This window comes from Pinus tabuliformis, chromosome J, assembly GCF_031772625.1.
Source record: "Pinus tabuliformis cultivar Carrire ecotype Pingquan chromosome J, CPIR1, whole genome shotgun sequence".
In the NCBI taxonomy this organism is placed as follows: Eukaryota; Viridiplantae; Streptophyta; class Pinopsida; order Pinales; family Pinaceae; genus Pinus; species Pinus tabuliformis.
The window spans coordinates 1,146,392,326-1,146,419,610 of record NC_142295.1 but is presented as its reverse complement, the minus strand read 5'-3'; the positions used below and the strand labels follow the sequence as shown (position 1 = coordinate 1,146,419,610).

The 27,285-nt window shown below is 32.1% G+C and overlaps 1 pseudogene; it reads left to right on the top strand.

Moving 5' to 3' along the window:
* The first annotated feature begins 13,450 nt into the window (after nt 1–13,450).
* LOC149231144 (cationic amino acid transporter 9, chloroplastic-like) overlaps nt 13,451–27,285 on the top strand; it is a 93,977-nt pseudogene continuing 80,142 nt past the window's right edge.

The following is a 27,285-nucleotide window of genomic DNA, read 5'->3' as shown; positions in this document are numbered from 1 at the left end:
TAGTGTTGATATAAAATTAAACTCGAAATTAAATTATTTTAATTATCACTAACATCAATTGTTTCTTTTAATATTTTATTTTCATTTAATAATATACTTATTATTTGTAAATCTTATGTTACAAGATAATATCTTCAAGCTGATAATGGGTTAAACCTTGTCAGCGTAAAAAAAAACAATTTACAATTTATTTTCTTCAAATAAAATTGCAAAGGATCATTTCGCTATTATAAAATAGATATGGACATACCAACAAATATATAAAAATATTGTGAAAAGATTCTAGAAAAATATTGGAAATTTGAAGGTTGACTTCAACTTAAACAAACACTAAAATGTTATGTAACCCCTAATTTGCCTAGAAAATAATAAAATATTATAACGTTGTATAACGTGTAATTTATATAGAAAATAATAATATTTTTTATTTAAAGTAGGAGACTTAAAAGATATACGGGATCCATAAATATAAAAAATTGTATTTGTATCTTTAATGTCCATTACTGCAGGATGCCTCAACATGCCATGTACTCATTTTGCAATTGATTTCTAAAACATAATTGCACTCCTTCCATTTCCAAATTCAATAAGATATTTAAGATATTCAAATATTCATGCTAAATTTGGTGATTACCATTACTTCTTCATAAATAGGAGAATCTACCATCATATGCCCCTCGTCCTCAATTCCTCCGAGCATAAACATTACTGTGTATTTATATTTTTGCATCATCATGTTTTCTAAAAACATAGTGTATATTTCCCTAGAAAGTATGGCTAATCTATGTATCGATGTCGGTAGAATTTCACTTTCTCACAAGGTTCTTGCTACAACTTGTTTATTATCATCTTTATGCCATGTGTTAATGGCTCGTGGATCACCCCGCAAACCTTTTTTTTTTAATCTTCAATTTTCTCATCCATGTCATTCACTAATGATTTAGCCAACCCATTTATTGATATGCAATATGTACGTGTAATATGTTCATATCCCTATTCTTTATTTGAATATATACATAAGAATGTGAGAAATGAAATTTCCTTCTAAAATTGCCATATACCATCTTATGTTTTTACTTTACTTCCTAATCAATTTAATAGAATGTTTTTTCAGCTCATTCAACCTTCTTAATACAAGGAGCCAAAACCAGATAACCGTATAAAATATAATTATTCTTTTCGATACCGCTAAAACAAAATAGCTTCATAAACATCGAGTTGATATTTTTTTTTTAAGAATAATTGGCTTTCATGGACCTTAGTACCCATTTTTTCACACAAGAGTTCAAGCTATAACTACATTCAAAAATATATATATATATATATATATATATATATATATATATATATATATATATATATATCTAACGATAAAAAACAATAACATTATTTTAATGCATCAATATTTGCTTAAATAACATCTTTGTGCTTGGGACAAAAAACAGTATCATCTATATGAATATGTAACGAAGCATAACTTGATATCTATATTCCTCTCTCCTGTTCCGTTGATCCAATTTTCTAATAGTATTGCTACTGAATGTGATACTTAAATATGTTTATCATAAGTTATATTACCATTTAATTGTTATTTTACATTAACTTGGCATTTCAAAATAGCTGAGAGAAATACTGCGTTTAAATGTTTTCTCAAGGTTATTTTTTCTTTTCAATAATAACACAATAATATTTACATAAAATAATAGTAATAAATCATAACACAATAATATTTACATAAAAGGATAATAATAAATCTTAAACTAGTATATTTATTTTTTATTGTCATTTTTAATTCAATTATGTTTTTATTCTATATATATGTGAAATAATTTTGCAAAGAAATAATATCTTAATTTGTTTCACTTTTTTAGTTTTATTATTTATTAGTATAATCTATGTATTATTATATGTATTTTATTGAACAAATTGTCACAACATATTTTATAAGCATAGGCTAAATTGAACAATTTGTCACAACATACCTTATAAGCATAGACTAAAATCCATGCTATTAGCATAGATCCATCTTAATCATGAATTTAACATGAATCGAGAGATCAAATTTCATTCTAGTTAAAACTTATTTTAGAGTGCAAAAAAAAAATATCTTTTTTATTGTTTAAATTGTATTTGTGAATGTTATATAGACTAAGCGTTGAGGCATTTTATCAACACACATTAAACTATTTTTTGTTATATATATATAGACGTTAAGATTAAAAAAATTTAGTCGTAACTCACATTGAATATTTTATTATATATAACATTTATATATATATATATACACATGATGTTGATATCACGTATTAGGTTATATGAACAACTAATTAAATATGCATAGCAAATTTATTATTATTATTGTTAGTATTATAGCTGACATTGCTAGAGGGACGAATATACTTACACATCACATTCACACTACATTGGGCTGTAGAAAAAGCCCCAAGGCTCAATGATGGTCAATTTCCTTATATCCTAAATTTATTAAATTTTTTTGTTATGTTTATTCATTTAAGAGATAAAAATGTATGAAATTGAGAAAAAATTACAGTCACACACCAACCACAAAATAAAATATATGCTCTCATAGATCTTTATATGAGAAAATCCAAGTGTAAGGCAATTTTGTTTCTCTCTTTTAGTTGGAATAGAAATAATACAAATATAAAGGTGAATGGACTCTCTATGATGTAACCTAAGACTTGTGACCTAATAGGGTATTATAGATATGAAAACCTATTTGTTTTCATTCTCATTCTCACTCTCTATTGCTTTACTCTACTCTGGAACATGACACAATTGAAAATGAATGGAATTCTTTTTCATCCAATGGGCCAATTTTCGCTAAGGTTGGACTTCTTCAACTCTAAATTATAGGTACAACTTTGATATTTCTAGAGCCTTCCTCATATTAACAATGTGGCTATCCTCTTTTACATGAGTAGCAAGGGAGATCATGTCATCCTCTTGAACCATAGTGGTCAAATACAAAAATCAACTTCTAAAGACGTAACTTTTATAAATAAACTTTAATTAGTGCATTTCATACATTGTCCTAATAACATTTAGGTATAGAATAATACTAAATTACCTTCTACACGCAAAAGTTTTGTTTTACCTACATAAACTTCATTTTATGTCTCAAATTTGTGTAAATTTTTTTCAAACCAATTCTCCAAACAAATTTATTTCTCCCATTTTTAATACATTAAAAAAAAAAAAATTATTATTTTAATTCTCAAATGTCGAATTTACTAATTAAAATTTTATATAAATAGAGTGTAAGTTCTCTCTGCCCAAATAGAATTCTTATTTTTTCTATTGATTTAAATATTTATATTATGGAATTATCTACCAGTCGCTCGTTTTTAACATCAAATATCCGAATCACTACTAGTTAATAGAAAAATCCGAAGCCTAGCAACAAGCTTGAGAAAGAGGCTTGAAATAAATGTAACACATTCTCTCGATGATGTTGGTTGTACTTTAGTGGAGTTTAAATCCAACGTTATATATCTAAAATATACATTATCATACTTGCCATATTATCGTTTTATTATATTAATGTTAACGTTATTGTTCTTCGTATGAGTAGCAACTAATGTTATCGTACTTAATTTTATTATAAAATTAATTATATTAAAAACAATATGTTTTAAATTAAAAATAAATAACTAATACTATATAATAAATATGGGTCAAATCTATTTTTCCAACAATATATATTTAACAAATAAAATAAAAATTTAAAAATTTACTAAAATTAACTCACAATTTGGATTTACCACATGGGATCATAACATGCGTGTAGGGGCATGCGGTGAACTCACAATTTGGATTTACCACATGGGATCATAACATGCGTGTAGGGGCATGCGGTGATTATACTGGTACTTCATTTTGTTATTTTTTTTTCTCCATTTTGGTGTTACTTTAGCACACCATTATACCTTAGCATACAATTATACTTTATTATATTATATTGGTTTGATTTTTTTTTTTAATGGTATAAATTTTTATATTAAAAAGGAGATGTTGTTGTAATTGTTAATGAGTATAAATATTTAAATATTAGTAAAGATTATAATGTAAAAAAAATAATAAATAAAAATGAATAATAAAATATAATGTTAAATTAATTAACAAAAATTAATTAAAAAATATATATTAAAATATTAATAATAAATTTACTCGATTTATTTTATTATTATATTTTATTTTATTAATAAAAATACAAGTACATTTCCTTAAAAAAATAAAAGAATATAAAATGTTTATTACATTAATACAAATTTAAATAAAAATGATCCCTGTTTTTATAAATAAGTAATTTTTGATTTATATGAAAATATTAAAAATAAAAATAAGAAATCTAATCAGTGATAACATAGTGTAAATATTCCCTTCTCTATCATCTATTATATATAATAATTAATATTATTTTAGTTATTATTAATCCTTGCCGTCACTAATTTCCATTAATACTTACTCCCATTAAATACCTTTAGTATTGTATTTATAATGATTAATTGCACAAGCTATTAATATTAAGATTAATACTATAACATTACTATAACAATAAATATTTATTATTATTAATTTTTTAATTACTAATTGTAAATTTCCCTGAATCTATTATTATATTCCATTTGGTAACTTTTCCCTTAATATAAAACTTGATATGCATTGAAATAATTTTTATGTTATCTTATTAATATTATTATAATTTAAACAATTTGAATAGTAAAATCTAGCGTTTTTTAGTCAATTTTAACTATTTATCCTATACCTAATATAGCTGTTTTTCAAGCAAACCTAGCGGTTGGAAGATCTGCTCTCCCTATTTAATATATAGCCATGATCGGATTCTTCAACTTGTCCTAACAATGATCCACACTCTTTGGTTTGAAAGGCTTCGACAAATGTATTATCATGTAATTTCAGCCGAAAAACTTTTCATAAAGTTTGTGAAAGATTTTTCAGCGAAAATCACATGGAGTATCATTTGTCGACGAGTTTCGAACCAACTAGTGTGGTTGTCCTGACGATGAACCACACTAGTTGGTTCGACAATGAACCACACTAGTTGGTTCGACAAATGATACTCCATTTGATTTTCGCTGAAAAATCTTTCACAATCTTGATATGGATCCCAGAAGCCTGAACTCTATAACTTTTCATAAAAGCTTTAAAGCCCCTGCCGTTCCAGAAATTGGCTAAAATAAAAAGGACTAATCCTTAAATTTAACATACAGTTAAGAAATTGAAGACTGCATAATCAATTCTTCTGAGAGTGCTTTTCCTTTTCCATTTTATGGCTTTAGCTTTGTCCATATGAGCATCCCCGTCGTTGGGAAATACGGAAGAGACCCAGAATCTAGAGAAAACATGTTTAAATTGCAATTGAGATCTGATGAAATACGGAAGAGATCCAGAATCTAGAGAAAACATGTTTAAATTCCAATTGAGATCTCAACAACTTGGTTTAAAATTTTCCTACCTTATTCACTAAAATGTTCAATCAAACCTTGGGCCAGCTAGAACGGACCCTACATCCAATCCAACGATCTTATCCAATCCTCACATGCTCCGCGTAGCCCAATTTCCATGCAAGCCCTTTTACAATTATATAGAATGAATCAGCTACAACCTACCACATATTAGAAATATTTTATCTCAACCTGATAGGGTTTCTCATTTTTATTTATTATAAATTGCATTGTTTCGGTTATTATTCATTATAATGCACTTATTTGGGGAGAAATTGTATTATTATATTAGTACCTTATATTCGCTGAGTTTAATTTAACATAATGTAGCATAAGAGGTATTCCTTATCCTTATTATTACTTGTAGCAGATCTAGCCATGCCCGTGAAAGTAGATTGTCTATGTACATACGAAGACAAAATTTAATTATATTCGGAATTTAGTTCGAGAAGTTACGAGAAATGAGATTTGACGAGTAGCACACTATTAAAACATTGAGAAAATTTGAATAAATATGTTAACAATAGTTTTCATGACCCACAGTTTGTTTGGGTAACGATAGATACTATTAAAAAGTGGTATCTTGTATCATAAGAATGGGTACACATTATTTATATTATAACAAACTACCCATTAATTAGGACAATGAGGTAACAAGACCACCCTCCTTGTCCCTAATATCAGTAACACCTACATGCAGTTATTAATAATAGAAAACCAGTACTTGCTTACAATCTTGAGTTTATAATGTGATATTTCTAAACTAAGTAGCACCTTAGGAACTCATAATCATTTTTATGTGACCAAAACAAAATTTGATGATAGAGACACATCAATGATAGGGCCGAATGACAACAACACCATTATCATCACCACCACTGTCATCACCACCAGCAATGTCGTTAGCACCAACTACTTCGGCACCTGAGCTATCCATTATAATGCAATAATTAGAAGCAATATTGGTAACACTAAAAGGGTGACCAATAGCTAGTCCCGTGGAAGAGAGAACTCACCTTAAGGAAAGAAACCCACAGGGATATAAAGGGTCAGATCATAGATAACTACATGAGGATATTTCTAGGAAGATGTAAAAGATTAAACTGTCAGAATTATCAGGAGGTTGAACTAGAGAGCGTCTTGAAGCATGGTTGGCAATAATGACAGGGTGTTCTTCACTAAGCGAATATGCCTCTACCACTGAGAAAAATATTTCTATATTTCTTCTAAGAGGAAGTGCTTTGATTTGGTGGGGAAATCAAGGAAATCGGTTCCATCTCACATTGGACAAAGTTCCCTCGGAGTTGTTCGAAGAAAACTTTCGTGTAAAGTACTTGACAACTTACTTTCAAGAGAAGCAAGGTAGAGCCTTTCACATGTTTGTACAAGGTAACAAAACAATGGAAGCATATGAGATGAGGTTTATGGAACTGATAAAATAGGTCCCCTTTCTAGATACTGACAATCACCAGGCTGAGTGTTTCGTGTATGGATTAAACCCTCGAATCACGGTCATGGTAAGAATGTTAAGGTCATCGTCAGTAGAAAAGTGAGTGGAATGTGACTATTATGTAGAGAAGCATCGAGGGATTGAATGCTATATAAGCCTTATGGGATCCCTGCAGTTGTGATTTCTAGGGAAAGCCCCCCTGAACTTCTTTAGGGAGGGAAATTTGTGGCCACTTCTTTATGGTGGTAGGTCTACACCAAGGGGAGTAGGAACAACGACTTCAGTGCCAACGAATGTTGTATGTATAGTATCATTTATATCTAGCATGAGACAATGGAACTCTTGAGGAACCTTGAGTAGGGGAAGAAGCATGTGAGGAAGGAACTCCTTTTCAACAAACTTACATAATGGCTCAAGGGCATCACCATAAGTTAATTTTTGAGGATGTGGAGGACCTCATTTCCAATATTATTTATGAAAGGCCTCGTCAAGTGTTGTACTTAGGGAAGGGAATAAGCCATCATTAAGTGTCAAATGCAATCATAGAATCCATGCAGCGGTCAACAACAACTAGGAGAAACATGAGTCCATTGTAATGGATTCATTGGGTAGTATTAAGAACCTAAAACTAAAAATATTATTTGATTTTGGTACTATGGATAGTTTCATTTGTTCATATGCGTTAAATAAGCGTGGGTTAGTAGCACACAAGAAAAACAATTTTAGACACGTAGAAATGCCTTAAAGGGAAGTACAATTTGTAGAGTCAATTGTTAAGGAATTCATGGTTGATTTAGGGGTTTGTTCAATGAAGTTAAGAGTATATTTCACTACGCGAGGGACTTATGACTTTCTCATAGGGATAGATTGGTTGGAAGCTCACCAAACTTGGGTGGACTATTATGCGAAGATAATTCTTTGAATAATTTATGAGGGTCAGTTAATCCAAACCCATTGTATTAAAAAGAATGAATCTTTATGCTTCATTAAATAATTTCCTAACAGAATGTTGTCAAATATATACAGTAAAGAAAGTAAGCATTGAAAAGGGGATATACCTAGAGAAACACCCCACATTGGCTGAATTTCTAGGGGTTTTTCCAAGGAACTACCAACATTACCTCCTGAAAGGGTGCTTGATTTCACAATAGGATTAGACCCTGGTAGGGAGCCAATCTCTAAAACACCCTATAACATCATGACTCTAGAGCTTCAAGAATTGCAAATAGAGGTAAAGGAACTATTAAACATAAGACTCATCTGACCCAGTATTTCACCTTGGGGTGCACCTGTAATTTTTGTCAAGAAGAAAGATGGTTCCTTTCCATGATGTACAAAATATTGAGACTTAGATCGAGCTGTGGTAAATAATAGGTATTCGATGCCCCAAATTGATTATCTCTTTGACGAAATGGAAGGGGATTCTATCTTTTCAAAAAATGATCTACGGTCTAGTTATCATCAATTAAGATTTAAAGATAAAGATATTTCTAAGACTGCATTATCAAAATGCTTTGGGCATTACGAGTTCACAATGGTGCAATTTGGATTGACTAATGCACCCACAACATTCATGAATCTTATGAATAGTTTTTTTTAAAAGCAACTCGACCACTTTGTATAGTCTTCCTAGATGATATTTTCATTTACTCCAAGAATGAGAAGGAACATTAATAACACTTGCAGATAATATTATCTTACCTCAAGGAGCACCAATTATATGGAAATGTATGTAAGGTATCCTTCTTTTAGAAGAAGATTCATAACCTAGGTAATATTATATCTGGTGAAGGGAACTCATTATATCTTGAGAAGGTAAAAGAAAACATTGATTGGAAAATACCTAAAAATGTGCATGAAGTCCATAGTTGTATGTGTTTATCCAAATAATATAGAAGGTTTGTATAAGGGTTCTCAAAAGTTTCAAATCCTATTACTGTTGGGTTGTGTTATATTCTTTCCACGATTAGCCTCCCTAGTTAACCGAAGGGTTAGACGGGGGCGTAGGCCCCCCCTTCGTTGCGTTGATTGCACAGTGGGGGGATCATAGCAGGGGAGGAAGCTCCCTTTGTCTAGGGAGTTTGAGGGGGGTGGGGAGCGCCCTAGGGAAATTTCTTTTGTACCCTATATTAGGTGGGTGAAGCTACCTATGGTTTTGTGCATGGCTTTCGCACATGGTTTTGGGCGCGATGGTTTTCGGTCCATGGTATTTGATGCTTTGGCATGTATATATATGTATTGTAACATTGAAAGGAACATAATGAAAAATCAAGCTGGTAGTCCCGGTCTTAGGATCCAGGGGAAAATCTCTGTCTATATGTGTTTTATGTGTTATGCTCTCGCATTGTTTATTTTCTGTTCTTAGGATTCGTATGCAGGTAATTTTTGTACGGTGTTAAAACCTATAACTACAAACCTCCAAAGTAAAGGAGTTAGATATGAGTGGACCCAGGAATGTGATATTTCATTCGCTAAGCTTAAAGGGTTGTTGAGCAGAGCACCAATCTTGAAAGTACCTAACATAGACAAGGAATTTACTGTATGTACCGATGCATCCAAGTAATGATTAGGTGAAATATTAATTCAAGACAAGGGAGTAATAGTGAATGCCATAAGGAAGTTAAATCCTCATGAGGAGCCTTTTGCCACACATGATTTAGAGTCTGTCACTATAGTGCTAGCTTTAAATATATGGTTACACTACCTTGTAGGGAGAATATTTTCTCTCAAAAGCGATCACCAAAGTATCAAATACTTGTTTACTCAAAGGAACTTGAATTCTAGGCAATGTAACACCCCTCCCTTGTGTGATAAATTATTATAAACCTGTGTTGATTTAAATCTAGGTGTTATATCCTCCCTTGTGTGCTAGATTATTGTAAACCTAAGTTGAGGAAAGATAGGTGTGATACCCTCCTTTGTGGTTTAAGCTATTCTAAACCTAAGCTGAGGAAAGCTAGGTGATATGTAATATGAAAATAAAATGTGTTATTAAATAAATTAATAAAATAAATCACTTGGAGGGTGGAGCACCAAGAGAAAGGAGATTCTTGTCAAATACCATTGAGTAATGGGATAGAGATGAATCTTTCATGATGAAGCTTGTGGATGTGATTCTAGATAAACTTGGATTGATTGGAGATCCATTGGATGGATGGGAGATAAAGTCAAGATTTTATGAGGAAAAGCCTCGTGGGAGATAAAGAAGAGCTTTTCCAGAAAAGACCTACGCAAATGGAAAAATCCATAAAAGCAGAATGCTGCTAATGGAAACTAAATCATTAAAGAGGGTTTTAAATACCTAGTGCATTGATCAATTGAGGACAGTTGATCCTTGGCAAGAACATCAACTTGGGGGGAATTAGAGGTGATTCATGGTTGGGTGGAGGTGCAACTCCCTCCAAGTGATGTTTTAGTTGGTTTCATGTCTGTGCAAAGTTATGTATGTTGGTTCTTTCCCATTTGTGTTATAGATTCGGTTGTTTACAAATAGATTTACTGATGTCTCCCTTCATTACGATCAAAGGTTACTTGCATGGAAAATAATGTATGGTTCTTCATGAACTAATAAGTTACTTGAAGTAACCATGCATAATTTTACTTATCTATGTTATGTTTTTAGAAGTTAGCTTACTTATGATTGATTCAACATATGACCTTGTGCGTAGTAAAGGTGCTGTTACTAATTAATTATGTGATCGTCTAATATTAAGGTGGATACTTTGAATCTAAACTTTATCATTCGTAGTTGAAATGAAGAACTTACATGTGAAAATTAGAGATTATTTAAGTTAATGAATTCTAAGAGATAAATTGGTATATGCATGGAATGATTGATATCCACTGTGGAACTGATGCATTTCACCATAGGAATTGAACAATGATAATTGTACATGTATGTTAAATGAGATCCTCATTATTCGTACTATGATAGTTGGGCAGTATATATGTGATTAAGAAGACTCCTATATAATAATGCATTTAATTGTGTAAAATAATGGTTCTAGTTATCTATGCATGCATGTCATCAAATGTCATCCGTATAAGATAGTCTAGTTAGTTTTGTAGGGATGTCTGTAATCTTGAGGTATGGACATGATAGTTATAGTAGAGTCCAATTACTACCATTAATGATAGGAGGATTAATCAAGGAATTTTTATAAGTGCATAATATGGTTAGTTCATCTTCATCTACTAAATCATGGTTATTAGATCTTGACACATAAGCTTGACAAATAGGCTTTAAAGACCATACCAGAACCACTCTGTAGTCAAATTGATAATGACTAGGGAGTCAGTTATATAATTACAAATGGTGATATAGAGTCAGGATAAAGATACCCCTTGTCAGTATTGCATCTTAACTATGAAATGGCGAATTTTGTTTTACAGATTGGGAGCCTAGGAGCTATATTTCCAGGGTAGGCTAAGGAGGTTCATCACAAATTGTATCGGAGAAAGTTCAAACCTTGTGGCCTATGGGCCAATACGCCTCCATAGATTATGAACAAGTTTAAGTATTAACTTGGCCCCACTACCACAAACTTGATAAGGAGGCTAAGTGTAAGTCTGGACTCCTTAAGGTTTAATCTAAATATTAAAAGCACTAACAATAGAATAGTAAAGTAAGCATGGAGGAACCCATAATCTAATAGGGTAACTGTCCTTGAACATATGTCATTGGAAGCTATATTATACTACATTGGGTATATGGTTTAAATGAATATCTGATCCGAGATTTCTCATCCTCACGAATCTAGCGCAAGCTGCTAGAAAACCTTATTTCTGTAATAACAAATACGAATTTATCTTACAGCACTAGTCTTGGCATATATAAATGTATATGTGCTATAGTTCACATATTCTAGCGTTGTGACGTAATTGGTTGCAGGAAGCACCTATTGGCTGAGAATCTTGAGCTCTTTATATTTATAAAGAGAAAGTGGTGTATATTGTGAGTTAATCTTGCCATCAATAATAGAACAGAGAGAAATTTGGCCAAGCTTCCAAAATGAATGAGAAGCCTAGGCACCCATTTTCTTTGACCAAAAAGATGCAATAAGGTCTTCTTCGCTTTGGTCACATGTGAGGACATCTAATATCATTATGGGAAATAAACTGTATTTATCCCTACCTCGTATAATAACGAACTGTGGAGACATTAGATAGGGTTAAATAAGCTAGAATCTCCCATATTATTCACACATGGGCACGCACTGTTGTGGGAGTACGATGCAGAATGATGAGAAGCCTCTGTAGATGCATTAGATGCAAATGCAATTCTAATAGCAAGAAATTGATGCCATCGAAGCATTCACCATGACCCTTGCGACGTTGACAACTGGATTGACATGGCAGCCATGTCGGCAATGCATGTTGTTCTTCATTCTTCCTCCCTTTGCTGAATCGAAGGAAGTCAAGAAGCTTTTGAATTAAACCACAACCACTAACCTATGTCTCAGCATGTGCATATAAGATAGTAGTATCGAGGCGATGAAACAAAGGATTTTTTATCGGTTGTGTGAAGTGATAGCATTAATCAAGGTGTTGTTTTATCCTTGCATGACTTTTCAATGAAATTAGAAATTGTTGTTTAATCTCCATGGCATGAAAGATACGCTGATGGGTTTAGCAACAACACCCTTTAAAAGCACAAAAACATAAATTTCCCTTCCAATATGACACTCTTCGATCATGTTGATTGTCGAGCTAAAGGTAGTTGGAAAATTTAGCCTATAAAAATGCATGTAGAGAGGCATGGATGAGATGTTAGGATAGGTGACTGTTGTTTCCCTTTTCCACTGGCTTTTGGACTGAAGGGAGAAATGCACTAAATAAATAAGGAAAATAATCCCAACACGAAACCTTAGCTGATTGTGGTTTCTAATTAAACTAAAGAGAGGTAGGAAAAGATGGATTCCATTGCTTTCATGCTGTTTACCATGGGATAAAAACACTCGATGGTTATAAAACGCTGGTAAAAAGCTGACTATCTATGTGTATGAGTAAAATCAAACAATTGGTTTGTTTTCTAGTAAAAGTTTAACGTTGTTTCTTTCATTAGATGGGGTATCTATCGAGAGGTGGTAAGATGAGGATTTGCAGAGGATAAAGATGACCATATATCATTATCTTATCTCTGAGTAACGAATGGATAAGAGCGAGATCGAGATTTCAAAATTAATATGGAAAGAACATAAATCCTTTATTCCCCATGAAGTCTCGAACTAACCTCTGTGTTGGTTACTATTACAAATACCTTTTCTAGTGCGCCACATGATCAAAAAACCAATCTTTAAATTTCGTGTGCTCTTAAAAAATGTAACCCTCCTCTAAAATGCTTGGATTCTCATTTTTGCATTTCGTGAACTCCCCTCTTTTCATTAGTTTCTCCTGATAGAACAGAGATTTTGCTGATCATTTTATAAAGGGACAAATCTATATGAGCATGTCACTTAATTGAGGTAACAAACAACAATGGAGGACACTAGTTGTTTAAAAATGTCCTTGAATGGACCAGGCAACAAACGCCTCTATATTTGAAAGCAATAGATTATGTGGGTTTTGCAGAGGAGCAAAATTGGCCAATAATCTCTACTTGATGTTCGTCAATGTTGTGAGATTGAAGGTTAGAGGGGGTTGAACATTGTATATCAATGGGGTGGAATATTAGAACAACTACATCAATGTTGTGAGATTGAAGGTTAGAGGGGGTTTAACATTGTATATCAATGGGGTGGAATATTAGAACAACTACAACAATGACTGGAGGAGCTTAATATATGAAAGGTAACTTATAAATTCATCAGGGTGAAGGTTATATATGCAAATCAATATTGAATTATTATCACTTACATAATCATGTATATGTAATAAAACACAATAATAAATGAGATCTTCATGAACGTTATCCTTAATATTATAGAAGTGGTTGTTGCGTTTTGTTCTCTACCTGTATACAAATTCGATGTACAGTTATAGTTATAAATAAAACGATGGAATACTCTATCTAAACTATAAATATTTGAGAAGACCTCAGAATGAATGAATGTTTAATTGGACAACATAGGAAGTTGTTAACTATTGAACTTTTGAGGGAGTTTGGTTGGATTTTGCAACCAGGTAAGCTATTTTACTCAGCTTTCACTTGAAAGCTACTTAATGAATGTTGATATCATTCCAAGAAATGTATAATATCTATGCCATTAAAAGTACCTAAAGCAAAGAGGTTTCTTTGATTCATTTACTCTTGTTGGAGAATCAGTTAATGTTGGTTACCATGACACTATACATGCCCTCTTAGTCCAAATTTTAGAACAAATCAAATAATTAAATTTAAAGAAAAATTGGGATGTATTATTTTTAACATCATTTCTAGGACGAGCGTGGTGATATTGAGACCCTCTCTGGACAAACCTTCTTGAAGCTTTGAAGTGTGCCTTCGGCAATCTTGCTTCTGTCGACATTTGTTTAGACCTAAACAAGTTGATCACCAACCTTAAGTCCTAAGAAGTTCTTTTCCATCCAATGATTCTCGAATTCATATTTATGTTCAAGTCCATTTTAACTTCTCAGCAATGTTATTACCCTCGGAAAAGAATGGAAATTTATTGTAGTGAAAGAAACTTTCTATGGTACTACTTTAAATTATTATATACCATCTGAATTATGTAGTTATATCCAAGATGGTGTAAAGGAATTGGCTAATAGAGCAACACAATACAATAGTACCGTGAATATATATAGGAGTAAAAGTTGTGTAAACCGGTTAAAATTATGACCAATTACTAAGACACCATGTTGTTGATTATTTAAAACCGTTCATACTCTTGGATTATATACGAAGCTACAATAATCATGGATTAATTATTGCAGTAATCTTGGAATCAAAAACCTTGAAATGGTGTAGTTGTTTTCAATCCAATCAAAGAAGTTGGGAACCACATGGGTGGTTTGATTCGATTTAACATAAACATTGTTGTTATAGGTGATCTGTGATTGATATGCCACATTGCATTTGGTTTACCTCCTCTGCCTACAAACATTCCACCGTTCCGGCATTTCAACGTATTCTCGTTGCTTACACAGGTGTTATTTTTTAATATTGGTGGAGGGTGACCTTTTTTCTTTATGTTCAATTTGCCAGAAACCATGTACACAGCAACCGACCTGGAGATGGCATAAAGACATCGGAGGTAAACTGCGTAGAGTTATATTTTCACGAAAATGGTTTGACTGTGTGTGGTAAGTTAGCTGGAAAAGATAAATTCGGTTGGAATGTAATAATCCTTACCATCATATGAAAGGTTTTAATAACTAAGTTATGATTACAAAATTATATACCATAATACACCTTGTTGTAAATAAACATGATTATGGATAAGAAACCATATACACATACATTATTAACATTAACGTAAATGGGCATATATCGTCAGGATAGTGATAATTAGTTTCATACTAGCTGGAGCACCTTGTGTGCTTAATGCCTTGTGCTATGCAGAATTCTCATCGCGTTTTCCTGCACTTGTTGGAGGAGCATATATATATGCATATTCAACTTCCAATGAGCTAACTGCATTTCTCGTTTTTGGTCAACTGATGCTTGACTATCATATGGGTGCTGCTAGCATAGCACGTAGCTTGGCAGGTTATTTGGTGACAGTTTTGGAACTCTTCCCTTTTATAAAGAATCATCTGCCTAAATGGCTTGGTTTTGGCGGCATGGAGCTTTTTGGGGGCTTTTTGTCAATCAATGTTTTGGCTCCAATATTGCTGATAGTGTTAACCCTTGTGCTGTGTCAAGGTGTAAGAGAGTCGTCCATTGTGAATGGCATCATGACTATGATGAAGATTGTGATCGTTCTGCTGGTAATTATCAGTGGTGCTTTTGAAGTTGATGTGTCAAATTGGACTCCTTTTACTCCAAATGGATTCAAAGAAGTTGTTGTAGGTGCAACAATGGTGTTTTTTTCCTATGTTGGATTTGATGCAGTCACTAATTCTGCTGAAGAATGCAGAAAACCAAAGGTATCATAGATGTATGCTTTTGCCAATCACTTCTGTGTGTTGCTATATAATTAGATTGTTTTGCAGTGAAGGACCATACAATTAGTTCAGACAAATTTGTCTAGATTCACTTGCAGTTTTGCTGGAGATCATATAATTGGCTACAAACAATGTTGCTTCATTAATTGTGATATTCTTTCAACATTTTACTCTACAATACATTCATGAAATTTTATCTAATCATCTGTTGTATTGATTTGAATATTTTCCTTTAGAGGGACTTTCCAATAGGCATAATGGTTAGCCTACTTGCTTGTGTAGCTTTGTACATTGGTGTTTTCTTAGTGATAACAGGCATGGTGCCATACAAATCATTAGGTGGAGATGCACCTTTGGTTGAAGCATTTTCTGCCAAGGGCCTAAAATTCATTGTCGTCCTTATCAGTGTGGGTGTTGTTGCTGGTCTCACTACCACACTTCTAGTTGGATTATATGTTCAGTCACGGTTGTACCTTGGTCTTGGACAGGATGGTTTATTACCATCATTTTTTTGCAAAGATTCACCCAAAAGAAATCACACCCTGATTCATGCACAAGTCTGGGTGGGCTCTGTTGCTGGAATAATGGCAGCTTTGTTTAATGTCAAAGCACTTTCTCACATTTTTTCAGTTGGTACACTGACATGATACTCATGTATTGTCATAGATAGTTGGTATATTGTTATCATAAGCCTGGTTGAATGGTCATCAAGATAAACATGTTGTGGAAAGAATCATGCTAAAATCTACACATAATAATGAGGCATATGAATCTTCCATGTAAGCACATGGGGTACAATATTATAGCCTTGTAACAATATTGTAGCTATCATTTGGTTGTTGATAGATGTCAAGCATCCATGGCATGAAAGAGTCTTGAGTTTAATGGATTGTTGGAATTGTCTTGCAACTCATGGTGAATCCCAATATTGGTCTTGGGTTCGTTAGACAACTTATATAGAAATCATTAAAGATGTTTGCTACCCCAATACCTATAGAGGGGGAGTATGTCTGCAGAAGGGAAGAACATGATTGACATAATGATCATGTTGGTAAAGTATAATGGGGAGTTGTTAAGTTGTTGAAGCATAAAAAGGGAAATAGTAAATCACCCTAGATGAATTATTTAAAAATGAAGTATTGATATAATGATTATTAAACTATGAGTTAATAGTCTGCTTAAGATGAAAATATGCATGCAAACATACTATACTACTGATATTAACCACATGAAATCTGAAAATGATTTAGACTTGACAAAACTTTCTCCGATTATAGAAATGAACCATGCTCATATAAATTCCTTGTCAGTTGAGCACAATTGTTTTAATTGATAAAGACAGATAAAGGAATGTTTGGCATGATACTAACATGGTAGAAAAATATGTGGACACATTTTTTATGATGTAGGTGATACCATGGGAATGGTATGATGGGTTGTAGCACAGATGGTACTATGTATAGCAATACATACAGTACCCATATGACTACTTATGTTACATGTCTGAAATATGATATGTATATCAGTGTGTATAATACACATTGTGTGTAGGTATGCATGAAGACATTAGGTAGATGTCTGGCAGGATAACCAACTGGGTGGTTCCATAGAAGAAGGAAAGTAAGAAGTGGTTCAAGGATAAGTAACCATGGTTAAGTTTGGCATACATACATTTATGAAGAATATATATGATGAATATATATATTGTTATGTGAACTAATATGTTATGACATTACAAGAATATTGAGGTGGAAAATATGCTCACAAATGTGTTGCATGTAGAGAAACGGCAAGAAGCAGGTGTTCAATAAAGATCATGAAGGCTTGGAAGAATGCCAGAAGTGAACATGCATTCTTTAGATAAAATGAAAAATGAGAAATAGTTTCTTTAGTAATATTAAGTAACATATTATGATATGTATCATAGTTAAAATTCTCCATCTATAAATTCTCACAAATGGATTGAAAACAATGTTATAGGTAGCTATGAAAGGAAAACAGTCCTTGAGATTGATGTAGCTATGGAAGAGGAGAACTATTGGTGACCAATGTAGCTACGGAAGAGGAGTGCTCCTTGTGGTCGACGTACATAGGAAAAATTGCATCAGATGGAAGAGCCACAAGAGCTGTTGGTTCAGAAACTAGCTACCTGTGAATGAGAACATTATGTACTAATACACTGAGGATGGTGTAATATTTAGGGGGGAGTATGTAACACCCCTCCCTTATGTGCTAAATTATTGTAAACCTAAGTTGAGTTAAAGCTAGCTGTGATATCCTCCCTTGTGTGCTAAATTATTATAAACCTAAGTTGAGGAAAGATAGGTGTGATACCGTCCTTTGTGGGTTACACTATTCTAAACCTAAGCTGAGGAAAGCTAGGTGATATGTCATATGCAAAGAAAATGTGTTATTAAATAAATTAGTAAAATAAATCACTTAGAGGGTGGAGCACCAAGAGAGAGAATATTCTTGCCAAATCCCATTGAGGAATGGGATAGATATGAATCTTTCATGATAAAGCTTCTGGATGTGATTCTAGATAAGGTTGGATGGATTGCAGATCCATTAGATGGATGGGAGATAATGATCCATCAAACCTAAAAGCTTTGCGGGAGATAAAGGAAATCTTTTATGAGTAAAAGCCTTGTGGGAGATAAATACAATATTTTCCGGAAAAGGCCTAGGCAAATGGAAAATTCCATAAAAGCAGGATGCTGCTAATGCAAACTAAATCATGAATGAGGGTATTAAATACCTACTACATTAGTCAATTGAGGAAAGTTGATCCTTGGCAAGAACCTCGGTTCGGGGGGAATCAAAGTTGATTCATGGTTGGGTGGTGGTGCTCCTCCCTCCAAGTGATGTTTTAGTTGGGTTCATGTGTGTGGAAAATTTTGTATGTTGGTTCTTTCCCATCTATGTTATAGATTCAATTGTTTACGAATAGATTTACTGATGTTTCCCTTCATTCTGATCGAAGGTTATTTGCATGGAAAATAATGTATGATTATTCATGTCCTTTTTATGTTGTTAAATTGATAGTTCATATGTGTATATGTGGGGTTAAGCTGTAAGCAGGAGAAGAACTAATAAGTTACTTGAAGTAACCATGCATAAGTTTACTTATCTATGTTATGTTTTTAGAAGTTAGCTTACTTATGATCATATGACCTTGTGCATAGTAAAGGTGCTGGTACTAATTAATTATGTGACTATCTGATATTAAGGTGGATACTTCAAATCTAAACTTTATCATTGGTAGTTGAAATGAAGAACTTACACGTGACAATTAGAGATTATTTAAGTTAATGAATTCTAAGAGATAAATTGGTATATGCATGGAATGATTGATATCCACTATGGGACTGATGCATTTCACCATAGGAATTGAATGATGATAATTGTACATGTATGTTAAATGAGATCTTCATTATTCGTACTATGACAGTTGGGCAATATATATGTGATTAAGAAGACTCCTAGGTAATAATGAATTTAATCATGTAAAATAATGGTTCCAGTTATCTATGCCATGCATGTCATCAGATGTCATCCATAGAAGCTAGCCTAGTTAGTTATGCAGGGAAGTCTGTAATCATGAGGTATGGCCATGATAGTTACAGTAGAGTCCAATTACTACCATTAATGATAGGTGGATTAATCAAGGAATTTTTATAAGTGCACAATATGGTTAGTTTGTCTTCATCTACTGAATCATGGTTATTATATCCTGACACATAAGCTTGACAAATAGGCTTTAAAGACCATACCAGAACCACTCTATAGTCAAATTGATAATGACTAGGGAGTTAGTTATATAATTACAAATGGTGATATAGAGTCAGGATAAAGATAACCCTTGTCAGTATTGCATCTTAACTATGAAATGGCGAATTTTGTTTACAGATTAGGATCCTAGAAGCTATATTTCGAGGGTAGGCTAAGGAGGTTCATTATAGGAAAAGACAATGGAGTGAATTCTTAAGCAAATATATCTTTGGAATTTCATACATCAAAGGGAAGGAGAATGTAGTAAAATATGCTCTAATTAGAAGAGCAAGGAAATTTTCCCTTATACAAGTTAAGGTTGATTTAAGGAAGTGAGTGCTAGAAAAACTCTTGGAAGATAGCCAGTATTGAAAGTAAGATCTGAGCTTGAAGGTAAAAATTCAAGAGAACCCAAATTTGACAGGTATGAGCTAAATAATGATGGATTATTACAATTCAAAGGAAGGATTCATATCCCTAATATTCTATATATACAAAACACCATCCTCAATGAAGCCCAACGAGCACTTTATTGTCCACATCAGGGTGTAAATAAAATTTATGCTAACACAAGGAAACACTTCTTTTGGGCATGCATGAAGCATGATATTATCTAATCATTTACACAATGTCTTGAATTTCAGTAGGTAGAATCCCGCCACCATCACCCTATAGGTTTTCTACAACCAAATGGCATCCCTATGAGTATGTGGAAGGTGATTTCTATGGATTTTGTTGTAGGCTAACTCTTATCCTACAAAGAGACGATTCCATTTTTTTTATGGTACATAAACTAAAAAAACGTGCTCACTTTATTCCTATAAAAGATAGTTATGTAGTTGTTGATTTAGCTTTGGTATTTATAAATGAAATTATGAAATTCCATGGAATTTCTAAGAAGATCATAGTTGATAGTTATTAACAATTCACTTCGAGGTTCTAGAATTGTATGTAGTATGCTTTAGGAATCCATCTCAATATAAGTGTGGCTTATCATCTAGAGACTAATGGACATATAGGAATGGTTAACCAAGTAATAGAGGATCCATTGAGCATGTATGTTATGGACCAACAAAAACATTAGTAAAAATACTTTCCATTAATAGTATTTTCCTACAATAAAAATTATGATAGTTCAATCTGAATACCTCCATTCAAATAATTATATTGAAAACCTTGTATAGCACCACTTATTTGGGATAGGTTAGTGGACTAGGTGATTGTGGGACTAGATTTAATTTAAGAAATGGAAGAGCAGGTAAAACAAATTGGGAAATAAATAAAGGAAGCACATGATAGGCAGAAAAGCTATGATGATGCTCACACGAGGGATATAAATTATGAAGTAGGAGATACATTTTTTATCCATTTAAGACCAAAAAAAAGCACCATCCCATTTAGAAAGGGAACAAATTCATCGCTCTAGTTTATTGGGCCATTTAAAATTCTAGAAAGAATTGGACCTGTCATCTATCATCTTGCACTGGTGCCCTACTTGCATAAAATTCATAAGTTTTTTCATATATTTGTGCTAAGGCACTACAAATCTAATGAATCTCATAACCTTATATGGGAGGAACTATAGGTATCAGACGAGGTAATCATTTCAGTCAAACCATTACATATTCTAGAATGCAATGTTTGACAACTCACGAACTCCTTGGTGGAAAAAGTTAATGTCCAATGGGAAAAGTATAGTCCTAGATCTGCTACCTTGAAAGACACATACACAATATGCCAAAAGTATCCCAATGTGTTTTGATTTTTGTAAAAGTTAAAACTTTCTTTAGTTTGTCCTTAGTTATTTAGCCAGATACCTAAGACTATCATTTTGGACCTATCTATAACTATGCAAATTTACATGTGAGAATGTTATTTCAAAGAATTATGATTTTTCATTTATGATTAATTAAAGTACATTGCTGGTACATGGATCCCAATATGAATTATTTTATGAATGAAATGTCTACATAGTATTTTTTAATTATCAACATGTGGGATTATGCAAAAATGCCATATTTCTTATTATTCATAAGATGGATATAATTATAGAGACCACACTTGAATACTTAAATGAAAGAGCTAAAATTCAAGTATATTGACCATACATAGCCAAATATTTAGGATAAAATCAAAGATCAATATTATATATGTCAAAAAATATGAATGCTAGAAAATGTTCCTTGAATATATTTTGATTTTGGATATATCAATGCATATGTTATAATTTGTACACACATGTTATATTACAAATAATAATATTATTATGGTTTCGAATATATTGATGCATATGTTATCATGTGTACACAAGTGTTATATTACAGATGATATCATTATTTAGTTTTAATATATTAATGCATGCTATAATGAGTGGACAAGTGTTCATATGGAAGAGGACATAACTATACAAATCGACCACGTGATGACAAAACTTGATGAACAATTGAGGCTTGGTGAGATTCCATGAAAGGGTGTCAACCTTAGTCCTACTAGGAGAGGTGGAGGTGTTACCCAACATTTATCCTCCAAAACCTGGACTCATGGGAGGATTGTGCAAGTCCTAGACGTGTGATGATGATTTCCAGATGCCTATCAGGGAAGCCAGGTTGATGTAGTTGACACTCCCACCCTTGGGTTTTTATGGATGGTTAGGTTAGTATAGTTAATTTCATAGAATATTCTAGTAGAGGGTAGATAGGATGAGAGTGGAAGAGATTAGGAAGGATAGGGTGATTCTATAATCCCTTGGGAAATCTGTGGAGGAAGGGTGTGAATCCTAAGACGTAACCAATAGATGTTCGAAATAAAAATTTTAAGTGTCCTCACATTAAAGAACACAATCCTTACATGCCTATAATAATCAATAAATTAATTATTGATATACCATAAGCCCTAACATCGGGACAAATTTTTCTACAAGAGAGGTGTATGTAATGATCCATCTCGAATTATGGGCAGATGGTGATAGTAGCATGCATATGAGGCATAAATATGATAGATACATATGCATACATCACATGCATTGACCTTATATATATATATATATATATATATATATATATATATATATATATATATATATATATATATATATATATAGATAGATATATATATATATATATACATTAAAAAAAATGTAAACATGATACACAATTAAAATATAAATATAATATCTACATAATACATTATGCAATGTAATATTTATGTCGATATTTAAATGGGAGTTATTAGATGAAGGAGTGAACACCTTAAATTAAATAAAGGCCAAATGGTATTTATGATTACCAGTATATTTTAAACCAATAGCCACCACTTGATTCAAGTTGCGTGAGATAGTAGAAAAAGAGCTAACATGAGTTTATTATCCCAGAGATAATTATGCAAAGGTTGTGCAAGTTTAATGGGGATAAGGATCCTCTTGGATATAATGAGGCAAAGAGGGTGAAGTCAGAGTATTTTATTTTTTTTTTATTTTTTTTTGGGGGGGGGGGGGGTTGGGGAAGAGGAACGGAATAAGACAAAGTTCACGAAGAAGGAGGCACATTCAAAATTGAGGGACGAGCCTAGGGCTCGATTTGCAACTAAAAACTACGAAACTTGAGCATTGTTCTTAGATTTTTGGGTACGGAGGCCAAAAGACTTTGATCCTTAAGTCTTTTGGGTATGGGAACCAGGGAGGTTGATCCCATATATGTACGGAGGAATTTTTTGATTTGGTAATAGAATTAAAGGACTAGGAGCAACATTAGCTGTGAATCGACATCAGATGGTGGAATCATGTATGTATTTATATTTAACTCGATATATTTACCTAAAATGTGGTTCTTTGATTGATATGAAAATTTGTGTTTTACATATTGGTTCACTTGGAATTAATAGGTAATCAATTTTATTTACTCATATACATTTTTATTCCCATTTATATATATTTAGGTAAATATACATCGAATAATGTTAAATAATTTTGTGAGTTTTTTTTTTTTAAGCTAGTAATTTGTATTAGGTTTCTAGAAAATTAGATCAATTTCAAACATTATTCATGTTTGGGTTATTACTAGGGAAACCAATTGAGAGGTCAAAGATAATAGTCTTTACTATGCCAAACTTGACAAAAAAGAGACATAACATGACAAAAACTAGAGAGTTGACATGTTGCATGAAGAATGAGGAAGGAAACATAGATATATTAATCCAAAATAACCAATTATTTTGTAGATCCTACATAATCTACTGAATACTGAAAACATAAAAAAAAAATAATAGGAGAAGGGGAATGAAAACCACTAAAAACTAACATAGAAAACTAGAAATTAGCCATTAGACATAAGATAAACTTGAGCTTTCAAACAACAAAGAAGTATATTGGTTAACAATTTATTGTTCTTTGACATTATAGGGTGGTGGAATGGAGGATCTTGGAGGAAATCTCATCTCAATCGTAGCCAACCATCCTTGAATCTCCAGTATTAGGTTCTTTAATTCATCCATCTTATTTAGTAAACTAGGTTATGTTTGACTTGTTTCTACCAAAATGTTGCTAAGGAGTAAATTCACATATCAATATAGATCTACTTTATGAAAGTAATGATTTTGGCATCCTATCGAATAAATTTTATCTAGAACGCACATAAAAACCCCAGTCAAAACCTCAGAGCATAGGGCTTCCTGACACTCTTGTTTGATGTCCTCTCCCACATCCAAAAGGTCATTTTGAATCTCTGGCAAAGTATGCGTGTAGAAGATGCGTGTTGAGGACTCTGTTCTATAAAAACCATGTGAGCCTCCTACTTTACTGCAACCACCTCCACCTTGACCACAATGGACTCATTTCCTAGTCATTATTGCTAGCAACAATAGAATGTAGTAGAAGCTAAGAAATGGCGAAATCGGGACATGTGATGGGTGAGGACTAAGAAAAAGGTTGTATTCCTTTCAAAGAAGGATGAGAGCCTAAGGGAGCTTTGTTAAACCACTCTCCATTTGAGAAATATTGCAAAGGGGCCGGAAAAGCTAAGGTAGGGATAACGCTAAACATTGATTTCAATGGAAGGAACTACCTGAAGGTTATGGTAGCTACTGGAAACAATATTAAGATGCACTAGAAGGACAGGAATAAATCCATGACTTCCATTGAAGATTTTTTTTTTTTTTTGCAAATAGATAGGATTCCTTAACTCCAAAAATATAGTTAAACCTCTTAGTGCACTCTTCCATTTTTCTAGGGTGGTAGGGGGCATTCGTCATTAGCTCACAGAAACACATGTTGAAGAGCGGAGATGCAGGGAGCCACATCATCTCAAAACCGGTAAACATTAATACTATGTTGTCACCTATCAAATAAAAAAATGTGAATAACTTTATATGTAATGTTAAAGTGATTTAAGATAATAAATTAATTCTTATCCTTTCCCTTTTTTTCGTCATTTACAATAACTTTTATAATAAAATAAAATGATAATTAAATTAAAATAAACAGACCATTTATATGAACTAACATAAACATATGTGATGCCATAAAAGGAAAGAATATAATAACTTTACTTAAACAAAAGATATACGGACTTATTGTGAAGTATATTTCTTCAAAAAAATATAAATCCATTAAGACATTCAAAATGTATTTACAATTTGTATATTTTTAGAATGTTTTGTGTAATTTTATAACCTACTTTAAAATAAATTTCTTTTAATTATTTTAAAAAATAAAATACAGAATATATTATTAAACATTAAATTATCAATTTATTAATTCAATCATGACATAAAGCAACAAATTATAATAAAGCAAACATTTTGTAATTAATCTTACAACCCTTCGAAATGTAGTATAAACACTTATTGCAACAATTAGTGTGACAAACTTTATGACACAATTGGAAATACCAAAATATTGTCAAAAAAAATTAAATGTTAAATTGGTAAAATATTGTCAAAATCATTAAATGTTAGCTTCTTTGGAATATGATTAGATACAATTGTCTTCTTCTTCAAATATAAATTTGATTTAATTCATTTTTCACAAAATATTTAAAGATAAACTTAAAACTTTTGGGATTATGTATAATGCATGAATTTTCCTATTAAATGCCTTATTGATGAGTTTTGTACCTACTAAAATAATTAAATATTTAAACTAATTACATCGTAAGGTGTTTCCTTCTGAGAAGAACTCCTCCACATGCCATTCTGTACCACTTTTCACCATGAAATCTATTGTTAGACAATTGAAAGTTTTTCCACCATTAAATCCCACTACATTAACTGTCAACCAATTCTTCATTTATACAATTGCTCAGCTTGTTTAGCTTTAAAATAAAAAATATTATAACACATAAACATAATGCAGGTGAAGTATCTTTATTGTTATTGGAATTACAGCGATCCATTCTCAAATATTCAAAAGTGCATAGTAAAGTTGAAGCGACTACAAGGTTGGGTGACGACGACTACAAGGTTAGTGGTTAGTGTTGTTCCTGAATTCATTTAGGAGGTCAATGTGTCAGGTAAGATATGTGAATCGAGAACTCCTATTTAGATTAATGGAACAAACTATATTCAAACTTTGCATTGAATTGGATAATCGCTAAGCCAAAAAAAAAGAAAATAAAGGAAAGTATTGACATGTGATCATTTTGATGATGATGTTGAAAAATATGAAAAATATCGCATGAAAGGATGATCATTTCTGAATATGGCTTTCAATATTAAGGAAATTATAAATATTGTACGTTTTAGGTTCTTTTACATAAATGCCATGGTGTAATTCACAATTCTGCATGCAGCTAGTGTCGCGTGGATACAAAAACTATGTGAATGGTTGTTGCTTCTTTGTTCAAAGTGTAATGGCCAGAATCGTTCCACTCTATGAGAATTGAATTTATTTCAGGGTTTACCCACTCATCAAACATATATTTTTGGGACTTTTTAAAAATGAATTCAATTTTTGTTTTTGAAATTAGACAACAGTAATAAATAGTAAAACAAATCTTATTCCCATTAGAGTATAATTTTTCTCGGCTACTTACGTTAATTTTTTGTTTTGAATATAAATGTATTTTTTTAAAATATAAATTTAGTTTAATCTTAATAATTATTTAAATAGAATTCTTTTGTTCTTTATTGGATTACTTAATTCAATCCTTTAGGGGAAGCTTTACGGTCGAATTTAGGTAAATTTATTAAAAGTTAGACAATCATTTGTATATTTAGAAGACTATTTAAATACTAGGAGCGTTCTTCCTTTGAAAGAAATTTTTTATATACTGAAGATAACTTTGAGAATAGTAAATTAATTTTATAACAAGATAAAATAAATTATAAACCATATAAGCATTACAATATTTTTTTATTTATATATCCTACCTATCGTGTTCCATTTTTTTAAGTATTCACTGGTATAGTTAAACCTACCTATCATGTTCCATTTTTTAAATATTCAGGGGTATAGTTAAACATCGTTTGATCATTTAAGATTTCTGCATGAGAGAAGAAAGTGATCATGTCCATATTACTGTAATATCATATGCA